Consider the following 12027-nt stretch of genomic DNA (forward strand, 5'->3'; position numbering starts at 1 on the left):
TATCCACATATACCACTGAATGTACCTGCAAAAATATGAGTGTACAACACATAGTTCAGGAGATACCATGTCACAAACACTGAGATGCATGAAAACTGCTGAATCGTGCATGGCCTTTCAATTTATTACCTCTTTACCACCAACTCGATTAGAAAATCATTTCGCGGACAGTATCCACATATACCACTCGATGTACTCACAAAATTATATTACTGTTCAACACATATGCCATCATAAATATTGAGCTGCGTGAAAATGGAAATGCAAGTCGAAATTTGACAGAGATATACAAGTATGAGTGACATATGTTCAGTACATGTGAAATATATGTAAAAAGTGCATAATCGAGCAAAGTCGCGAGTAAAAAGCTTCTGCTAAATCCTTAGCTCGATTTCAACAAAACTGGTACACATATTACTTACCATCTGGGAAGAAAGTCTACGGGGGCTACAACCAGCAACCTCATATTGGGGTGAAAGTGACAACATGGAGAGAGGAGGTGGAGGGAGAAATGGATAGAAAGAAGTGGGAAGGAGGAAATTGACATAGTTGGGGGAGGGGAGGGAGGAAGAGATGATGGACAGAAAGAGGGAAAGGAAGAATTGAAGAGAGAAACGGAATAGTAGGAGATGGACAGAGAGAGGGGGAGGAGGAAATAGACAGAGAACAGGAAGATCAGAAGGTGGACTGGGAGAGGGGAGGACAGGAGAAGGATAGAGAAAGAAAAGAGGAAGAGATGGACAGAGAGAGAGAGAGAGAGAAGGAGATGAACAGTGAGAGGAAGAGGGTTGATGAGGAGATGTAGAGATATAGAGAGGGGGGGAGGGAGGAGATAGGAGGAGGAGATGGTCAAAAATATCAGGGAATAGGAGATGAATATGCCAATGGCATTGGCACAGTGCTAACGCCGGTTCCCGTCAGATCACCGAAGTCAAGCGCTGTTGGGCTGGGCTAGCATTTGGATGGGTGACCATCCGGTCTGCCGAGCGCTGTTGGCAAGTGGGGTGCACTCAGCCCTTGCGAAGCAAACTGAGGATCGCGAAGTAGTGGCTCCGGTCTCGTAAACTGACATACAGCCAGGAGAGCAGTGTGCTGACCACATGCCCCTCCATATCCGCATCCAGTGACGCCTGTGAGCTGAGGATGACAAGGCGGCCGGTCGGTACCGTTGGGCCTTCATGGCCTGTTTGGGAGGAGTTTAGTTAGTAGTTTTAGGAGATCAATATAGAAGGGATGAGGAGAAGATTGTAGGCGAGGAGGACGTGGGCTTGTAGGGGTAGGATGGGATGGACTGAGGGGGAAGGAACTGAGGGGGAAGGAATGTACGATATGGACAGAAGGGAAGGAGTGGGTGGAATAAGACAGGTGTAAGAGCAGATGAAGAGAGAGAGAGGGGAGGGGCGGATAGAGAAAGGGGCAGGAGGAAATCGACAGCGAGTGGGAGGTGGGAGGTAGAGGATGTGAACAGAGGGGTGAGGAATAGATGAACAAAAAAAATGGTTCAAATGGCTCTAAGCACTATGGGACTTAACATCTATGGTCATCAGTCCCCTAGAACTTAGAACTACTTAAACCTAACTAACCTAAGGACATCACACAACACCCAGTCATCACGAGGAAGAGAAAATCCCTGACCCTGCCGGGAATCGAACCCGGGAACCCCGGCGCGGGAAGCGAGAACGCTACCGCACGACCACGAGCTGCGGGCAATAGATGAACAGTGAGAGTGGGTGAGGAGGGGATGGACGTGACGTAATAAAGGGGAAAAAGAGAGGGGAAACATTATGGACAAGGAGAAGGGTGTAGATGGAGAAAAAGTTAGAGTTGGAGGAGGTGGACAGAAAGGTGGGGGAGGAGAAGATAAATACAGAGAGGGGCAAAAGGAGACGGACAAGAAGTGGGGGAATGTACGATATGGACAGAAAGAGGGGGGAGAGGATTTGGAGACGGACAGAGAGAGGGGGAAGGAGCTGGTGGAGTAATAGAAAACTGGAATAAATACACACCTGGGCAACGCCAGGTTCTCAGCTAGCTAGAGATCCAGAATGAGATTTTCACTCTGTAGCGGAGTGTGCTCTGATATGAAACTTCCTGCCACGTTAAGACTGTGTACCGGACCAAGACTCGAACTCGGGACCTTTGCCTGGCAGAAGTAAAGCTGTGAGGACGGGGCGTGAGTCATGCTTGGGTAGCTCAGATGGTAGAGCACTTGCCCGCGAAAGGCAAAGGTCCCGATTTCGAGTCTCGGTCCGGTACACAGTTTTAATTAGCTAGAGATCGCTTACTTTGCGCAAACTGAAGTTACATGAACCTGCGTAATCGCAATAAAGATCTCACAATACATGAAAAAACTGTAAAACCGTGTCGCTTATAGTCCTGTGCCATGCAATGGGCAATGGACCAAGTCTGTTATGATAGCTCACAAATACAAGACGTCAATGAATTACATCTTCTGTTGATTGAACGTCTGACACTCTGCCAAATGCGTGAACTCCAGCGTGGTTCGTTCTGAGAAGTCATGCATGAAATGTGAAGAGCAGATACACGAAAAGTCATAGGTTTGTTTGAATCACGCGGGATCGTCATGGATACGCTGAAGAATGTTAACTGACAGGCGCTTGAAGATGCACGTTGAACCCCACTCACCGAGTTTCAAAATCCAGTATTAAGTGAAGTAGGAATATACTACAGCCCCTTCACATTGTCCCAGTAGGCCCCCGATTAATCACACTCACGTACAGAGGCGTTCAAGCAGCCATTCTTATGCCGCATTGTGTGTGTGTGTGTGTGTGTGTGTGTGTGTGTGTGTGTGGTGGAGTGGAAAGTTATACGCACTTCATAATCGTTGGCAGGCAATGGATATATAAGGGGCGTTCAAATGAAACCCGGTCAATAGTGTAAAGTAACGGTAACGATTTTATTAACTCAAAAACCTAGTTATACAGAGTACGCATTTTCAGAAACAGTCACCAGAACTGTTGGCACATTTATCCCTTTGCGCCGGCCGGAGTGGCCGAGCGGTTCTAGGCGCTACAGTCTGGAACCACACGACCGTTACGGTCGCGGGTTCGAATCCTGCCTCGGGCATGGATGTGTGTGATATCCTTAGGTTAGTTAGGTTTAAGTAGTTCAAAGATCTAGGGGACTGATGACCACAGATGTTAAGTCCCATAGTGCTCAGAGCCATTTGAACCATTTTTGATCTATCCCTTTGCGACACTAGCCGGTAGATTCCATCCATGAAACACCTAGTAGGCTGCCGTCGGATCCAGGCCTGGCCCCAGCCACACACCTCGTCGTCCGATGCCCACGCTAATACCCAGTAACCGATGGATCTCGTCCACGGTGATTCTGCGGTTGTCCATGACTGAAGCATTCACTTCCGCAACCATTTCCGGTGTCATGACACGATGAGCCTGTCCAGGACGAGCATCGTCTTCCAGGGACTCGCGCCCCTGAAGGAATCGTTTTCGCCATTCCAGAACACTTGACCAACTCAGACTGTACTCACCGTACACAGCCTCCATACGTCGGTCCATTTCACGGTCTCCAGCTCCCTCCGCCACCAAAAATCGAATAACTTCTCGTTGCTCCTGCTTACTCGCCTACATGTTCGGTAGTGGACGATAACTTGTGTGACCACCTTCTCTTCGGCGTGAAACCACACTGGCACCATGCAACATCAAACGGTGTTCACGCGTCAGTCTCTCTACCAATAGGTGGCGCCACCATACCCCCAATTACGTGGTGCCACCTTACGTGTAAGGCAGAGATAGATGCACTGACCTGGTTTCATTTGAATGAACCTTATACAGGGTGTTTCAAAAATGACCGGTATATTTGAAACGGTAATAAAAACTAAACGAGCAGCGATACAAATACACCGTTTGTTGCAATATGCTTCGGACAACAGTACATTTTCAGGCAGACAAACTTTCGAAATTACAGTAGTTACAATTGTCAACAACAGATGGCGCTGCGGTCGGGGAATCTCTATAGTACGATATTTTCCACATATCCACCATGCGTAGCAATAATATGGCGTAGTCTCTGAATGAAATTACCCGAAACCTTTGACAACGTGTCTGGCGGAATGGCTTCACATGCAGATGAGATGTACTGCTTCAGCTGTTCAATTGTGTCTGGATTCTGGCGGTACACCTGGTCTTTCAAGTGTCCCCACAGAAAGAAGTCACAGGGGTTCATGTCTGGCGAATAGGGAGGCCAATCCACGCCGCCTCCTGTATGTTTCGGATAGCCCAAAGCAATCACACGATCATCGAAATATTCATTCAGGAAATTAAAGACGTCGGCCGTGCGATGTGGCCGGGCACCATCTTGCATAAACCACGAGGTGTTCGCAGTGTCGTCTAAGGCAGTTTGTACCGCCACAAATTCACGAAGAATGTCCAGATAGCGTGATGCAGTAATCGTTTCGGATCTGAAAAATGGGCCAATGATTCCTTTGGAAGAAATGGCGGCCCAGACCAGTACTTTTTGAGGATGCAGGGACGATGGGACTGTAACATGGGGCTTTTTGGTTCCCCATATGCGCCAGTTCTGTTTATTGACGAAGCCGTCCAGGTAAAAATAAGCTTCGTCAGTAAACCAAATGCTGCCCACATGCATATCGCCGTCATCAATCCTGTGCACTATATCGTTAGCGAATGTGTCTCGTGCAGCAATGGTAGCGGCGCTGAGGGTTGCCGCGTTTGAATTTTGTACGGATAGAGGTGTAAACTCTGGCGCATGAGACGATACGTGGACGTTGGCGTCATTTGGACCGCAGCTGCAACACGGCGAACGGAAACCCGAGGCATCTGTCGGATCACCTGCTGCACTAGCTGCGCGTTGCCCTCTGTGGTTGCCGTACGCGGTCGCCCTACCTTTCCAGCACGTTCATCCGTCACGTTCCCAGTCCATTGAAATTTTTCAAACAGATCCTTTATTGTATCGCTTTTCGGTCCACTGGTTACATTAAACCTCCATTGAAAACTTCGTCTTGTTGCAACAACACTGTGTTCTAGGTGGTGGAATTCCAACACCAGAAAAATCCTCTGTTCTAAGGAATAAACCATGTTGTCCACAGCACACTTGCACGTTGTGAACAGCACACGCTTACAGCAGAAAGACGACGTACAGAATGGCGCACCCACACACTGCGTTGTCTTCTATATCTTTCACATCACTTGCAGCGCCATCTGTTGTTGAAAATTGTAACTACTGTAATTTCGAAAGTTTGTCCGCCTGAAAATGTACTGTTGTCCCAAGCATATTGCAACAAACGGTGTATTTCTATCGCTGCTCGTTTAGTTTTTATTGCCGTTTCAAATATACCGGTCATTTTTGAAACACCCTGTACATAAAACTACTCTGGCCAAGGATTTTTATTAATCTTTATCCTGCAACTGTTTGGCTGTTACCATTTACCGTGAAGAATCTGAACAGTTGGTGTTTGAGGCAAATCTTGACCTTACCACAAATTTCCAAGTTGCTTACAGAGCACTATCACCGCTGAGTGAATGCTGTGTGGAAGAGAACACTGTCGCAGTACCACGTCACAGCCAATTTACTGCAGTGTATAGTGCCTCTTGGACAACTAGCTGTCAGGGTAAAGAAGCTGCTTGCAACAAGCGAAGTGTTCTTATGCTGGGTGTTTCAGGTGGAACGGGAAGTGAGAGGAAACACTGAGGTGAGCAAAGTCGTGGGCTGCTTCCTCATACCTTATCGGATCTCCATTTACCGGCCTAGTGCAGCAGCTCGCCGTGGCAAGGGCTCAACAAGCCGTTGGAAGTCCCATGCAGGGATCTGGGATCGTTTCTTAGCTTTAGTTACTGATCGTTTCATAGCTTTGGTTACTGATAATAATTTGACACGAGTGCCTATGAGTTTAATTTGTACACTACAGCACTGAAGATGATCACTATGTGACTGAAAATCGATTTTGCTGTCAATAAACCATCGATATTACGGCCAACGCTGACCTTCATTCTAATCCCATGCCGAGATATTGAACCAGGCTGCCTCTGTAGCTGTTATTAATGGTGAAAGTGTTGCCGATGCAGGATTTTGTCCACAAACTGACCTCTCCTTTCGGTCTCGTAAATATTCGATGGGATTTGTGTCGGGCGATTTGGGTGACCATATGATTCACTCGAACTGTTCAGATGTTTCTTAAAACAAATTGTCGACAGTTGTGACCTGGTGAATTTTTGCAATGTTACGGGTATGTTTAAATTACCCGAATAACTTTTTCTACAGCTGTGGGGGAGTAAACTATTAATTCATGCAGACAACGTGTGACACCCGTAGAGAAGAAATTGTATGATTTATATTTCGGGTGCAAGTTAGGTAATCAGGATCGAAAAAGCGCGCCACATATTCGCTGTGTGATCTGTTCGCCTCATCTTAATGGCTGGGTGAACAAAGAAAGTATAATTGCTATGCCTTTTGCTGTTCTAGTGAGATGGGTATATCGATCAACCACGTGGATAACTGCTGTTTCTGCATGGTTGAAATAACAGGGATCAAGGACAAGAATAGAAAGACGATCAAGTATCCCCCCATCAGGTCATCTATTCGGCCCTTACCACACAGTTCTTCCTTACTTGTCCCCGTTCCTTGAGACACATGGTCCTTGGAAGTTGAAACCCAGGCCGAATCCACTACAGATGCAGAGAACTCAAGCTCCCATTTCGATAATGAAGAAGTGAGCCACTTCTCACGATAAAATGATTTGAATTTGAAAGACATTTTGTTCCCACCACTTTACATAAAACTTGGACTTCTGAAGTCGTTCGTTGTTGCAATAGACAAAGAGGGACCTGGTTTTATGCACTTACTCCAGAAAATCCCTGAGTTGAGTTAATCCGAAGTGAAAGCAGGAGTGTTTGTTGGGCCTCAAATTAAACAGCTTATTCACGATCCTAATTTTGTCACAGCTTTGAGCCCTCTTGAACTAGACTAACGAAATTCTTTAAAAAAAACTTGAAAGAAGTCTACTGGGGTACGCTTACATGTGACAGCCAAATATTCGGATGATACTAATGTAAACTAAAATGAAACTGCTACATTCTAAACGATATATATGTCTAATGGGCTACGTAAAGCGGATCGCTGACTTTGCACGACCGCAGAGCCAAAGATACTAGATACTAACATCCCAAAGGAGTTCGGGCTCAGTTCCTCTTCGTCGAAATATCTTGGCTCAAACTCACATTACACCTGCTAAACTAGACTCTTGTGACCCTTTCGTTAAATTGTCTGGCTAATGACAAGTTTGCGAAATTGTATGAAACATACAACGTTAGTATAACATATAACAGCAGTAATAATAATATCGGGAGCTAAATTACCGACCCATAAATGATGTAGGCCACACAGTTGAGATTTGGTTAGACTAATGTTTATTTAGAAAGAAAACTAATAGCGAAAGTGGTCGCATTTAGAATTACTATTACACTCGAGCGCATATCCATTTGACACAGTTCGATCATTCACAATCTCATCGCCAGTTTCAAGTCCAATATTCCACCTCGTTACCTACGCAAAAAGTTGGCGCGCGGGAGCTAATCGCTCAGGGGACTAACTCCCGCGATACCACACAACGCGAAATTTTCTAACTCGTTTCACTTCCTAGCTCCCTAAAGATCGACCGTCCGCTTTCGCGTCTCCACCAGCACTATCCCTCTGTCCGTCCGCGGCCGCGTTTTCCGGGCGCCAAACATCCTCGCTCGACTGACTGGTGGGGTTCCCTATCCTGAAGCCGTCGATGTTATGGGCCACAGCTTATTCTACATTATTTTACATTTTAATCTATTTGAATAATCAAAGCTTGACCACCTTCACGTTCTAAGTAAAGTAACAATAATATCATTACTTAACAAACGATAAACTCTTTTACATAACACCAATACAATTTCCTTCTTAACTTTGAATGTCACGGTCAGTAGCCTCACACGAATGTGCTTTCTGATAAATAAATAAAGAACAAAAGTGACTATTATGCACTAAACTTTACAACAGGTATTCCATTACCTAATAATTCAATCAGGTGTCATGGTGTCACCGTTCTATGTGTTTTGTGTAAAGGAAAGGATGATCTGATGGAAACTGAAAATACTAATAAATTAAATTCACTATATCTTTTACACAAATAAAGTTACAGAGTTTATATTTACCGTATTTGTCATTTTAATGATGCGCTTCTATATGAAACGTCGATCGTTAAGATCGACCTTTTCACTTTAACAGTAAATTCTAAGCTGCACTACTGGCCATTAAAATTGCTACACCACGAAGATGGCGTGCTACAGACGCAAAATTTAACCGGCAGGAAGATGATGCTGTGGTGCTGACATGAGGAAAGTTTCCAACCGATTTCTCATACACAAACAGCAGTTGACCGGCGTTGCCTGGTGAAACGCTGTCGTGATGCCTCGTGTAAGGAGGAGAAATGCGTACCATCACGTTTCCGACTTTGATACAGGGTTGGGTTGTTTGGGGAAGGAGACCAGACAGCAAGGTCATCGGTGTCATCGGATTAGAGAAGGACGCGGAAGGAAGTCGGCCGTGCCCTTTCAAAGGAACCATCCCGGCATTTGCCTGGAGCGATTTAGGGAAATCACTGAAAACCTAAATCAGGACGGCCGGACGCGGGATTGAACCTTCCGAATGCGACTTTGATAAAGGTCGGATTGCAGCCTATCGCAAATGCGGCTTATCGCATCGCGACATTGCTACTCGCGTTGGTCGAGATCCAATGACTGTTAGCACAATATGGAATCGGTGGGTTGAGGAGGGTGATACGGAACGCCGTGCTGGATCCCAACGGCCTGAAATCACTAGCAGTCGAGATGACAGGCATCTTATCCGCATGGCTGTAACAGATCGTGCAGCCACGTCTCGATCCCTGAGTCAACAGATGGGGACGTCTGCAAGACAACAACCATCTGCACGAACAGTTCGACGACGTTTGCAACAGCATGGACTATCAGCTCGGAGACCATGGCTGCGGTTACTCTTGACGCTGCATCACAGAAAGGAGCGCCTGCGATGGTGTACTCAACGACGAACCTGGGTGCACGAATGGCAAAACGTCATTTTTTCGGATGAATCCAGGTTCCGTTTACAGCATCATGATGGTCGCATCCGTGTTTGGCGACATCACGGTGAACGCACATTGGAACCGTGTATTCGTCATCGCCATACTGGTGTATCAGCCGGCGTGATGGTATGGGGTGCCATTGGTTACACGTCTCGGTCACCTCTTGTTCGCTCTGACGGCACTTTGAACAGTGGACGTTATATTTCAGATGTGTTACGACTCGTAGCTCTACCCTTCATTCGATCCATGCAAAACCCTACATTTCAGCAGGATAATGCACGAACGCATGTTGCAGGTCCTGTATGGGCCTTTGTGGATGCAGAAAATGTTCGACTGCTGCCCTGCCCAGCACATTCTCCAGATCCCTCACCAATGGAAAACGTCTGGTCAATGGTGGCCGAGCAACTGGCTCGTCACAGTACGCCAGTCACTACTCTTGAGGAACTGTTGTATCGTGTTGAAGCAGCATGGGCAGCTGTACCTGTACACGCCATTCAAGCTGTGTTTGACTCAATGCCCAGGCGTATCAAGGCCGTTATTACGGCCAGAGGTGGTTGTTCTGGGTACTGATTTCTCAGGATCTATGCAGGCAAATTGCGTGAAAATGTAATCGAATGTCAGTTCTAGTATAATATATTTGTTCGAAGAATACCCGTTTATCATCTGCATTTCTTCTTGGTGTAGCAATTGTAATGGCCAGTAGTGTATTACAGATATGATCAACATGCATGTTTCATTGGGATCCCCATGAAAATTTGTGAATCGTAATAGTTTAAAATTATTGTGGCTTCATTGCCTGAATTACTACAGAATTAAATTGTTTTCATAAATGTTACCCTTTATGGTCAATCTTAGGTCCGTCGTGTTTAACACTACTACATCTCCCTGGCCACAAACGGCTTCTAAAGGGATTCCCTATGAAGTAGGTTCTCATCTGTCTCACTCGAACACTACAGCGCTTAGGCCTCATTCAGCACAATAGACGCCTGTGAGTTTCCCCATCTCGTGGCGAAACTATGCTCTTTGTGGCACACGGTTCTGGACGACAGTTTTGGTTTCTCAATTCCTGAAGGCTGACTCTTTCCGCCATATACTTAAATGAGAGCGAAATGCTCGTTAACTCACATACTGCTTCTGGTCCGAGATTGTAGTGTTGGAGTAAGAGAGCTTAGCGCGCCGCAGTTAGTTTGTAATAGTCTGTGAGCGAAACAGGGTGTAGTAGACAGTGTTTGTGGTGTGCTCTGTGAAGCCATCAAGTGTTAGATTATAATGTAGGAATTTTCTCATACCAATATTTTGTGTTAAACCGCACATAAAATAGGTAGTTAAAATGATGAATGATTTTACAATGGACTGTAAAGTGAAAAGATAAAATGTAAATTTAATTGCGACAAGAAAGGATTACTGGATTGATATTACAAAAGAAGGCTTTGCGAGTACATGTTTTATTGGAAACATGAATGTGGAAGGACAAACCATCTCGCAGTTAAGATAAGGAAGTTAATTCCTTATTACTTTCCTTTTGCCAGCGCATTAGTGTAAGTGATTTGGCTGATACTTGGTAACAGTGAGCTCTACTTAGAACAGCCCCAGAATGTACGTAAACAGATTTGATGTATAGGCTGCTTAGATATTTTCCTTTTGTAGTGCTTCTAAGATTTGTTAACACAGGTGTACGTAATTTGATGATTTTTCTTTAGCTTTTTAGTGATGTTAGATACTACTTGCTGTACAAAACACACTGTTTGTGACTTAGTCAGCAAAGAAAGGTTTTCATTTATTAAAAAGGATGTAGTTTTTCTGAGTAATGTAACTTCAATTGTCAGATGTTTTGAAAAGCCAAACTTGACTTCGAATGCTGGCCGGGGTAGCCGAGCGGTTCTAGGCGCTACAATCTAGAACCACGCGACCGCTACAGTCGCAAGTTCGAATCCGGTCTCGGGCATGGATGTTTGTGATGTCCTTAGGTTAGTTAGGTTTAAGTAGTTCTACGTCCTAGGGGATTGATGACCTCAGAAGTTAAGTCCCATAGTGCTCAGAGCCATTTGACTTCGAATACTACTTCGCTATTGAAAACGTCAATGTTGATAATTCACCCAAATCACTACCGCCTCCCTGTCCGTGTCGTATGTTTTTTAAAGAGACTGTATTTTTCGTAAATGTTTTCATTTATCAGCCAAAAGAATTTCATGTATATTTCGAAGTATCACGGCCAGAGTTGCACAGCGCTGAGCCTGTAGCTAGCATGTTTTATTCTTCATCACGAGAAAGCAGAATATATCGCGACCCATTGTTGCTGCTTTGGAGGTAAGACAATTTTATTTATTTGCTATGTGCACAGTGACCAAAGTTATAAGTTTTGAACAGCGCCAGAGGATTCAGTACATAGGGGGCTGAATCTATTTTGCAGTGACTGTATTACGTTATTGGTATTGGGTGTTCCATAGCCGAATCAGTTCCTATAAAGCTTTGCTAACAATAACACAGAGTAAGCACAACACCCTCCACCATAACTCCAGTTTTGTATGCACTCCCAGTTAAGGCATTCATTCAAGTATTTCAATATATTTTCTTTTAAAGCACATTACACAGGCTCTCAGTTAAATATTTCAATAATTTTTAGTGAACGATACAAACCATGTTCTCATTTGTTTGGAAACAAGAGAGCAGCCAACAGTGATGTGTTATTCAACGAACTATTACAGTCTTACCGTAATCTGGGTTGTAGCGCCGGCCGGAGTGTCCGAGCGGTTCTAGGCGCTACAGTCTGGGGCCGCGCGACGGCTGCGGTCGCAGGTTCGAATCCTGCCTCGGGCATGGATGTGTGTGATGCCCTTAGGTTAGTTAGGTTTAAGTAGTTCTACGTTCTTGGGGACTGATCATCTCAGAAATTAAGTCCCATAGTGCTCAGAGCCATTCGA

The 12027-nt window shown here is 45.2% G+C and overlaps 1 pseudogene; it reads left to right on the forward strand.

Moving 5' to 3' along the window:
* Positions 1-880: 880 nt before the first annotated feature.
* Positions 881-998, forward strand: LOC126163837 (5S ribosomal RNA; annotated as a pseudogene).
* The last annotated feature ends 11029 nt before the right edge of the window (positions 999-12027 follow it).

The sequence above is a fragment of the Schistocerca cancellata genome, chromosome 2 (assembly GCF_023864275.1).
Source record: "Schistocerca cancellata isolate TAMUIC-IGC-003103 chromosome 2, iqSchCanc2.1, whole genome shotgun sequence".
NCBI lineage: Eukaryota > Metazoa > Arthropoda > Insecta > Orthoptera > Acrididae > Schistocerca > Schistocerca cancellata.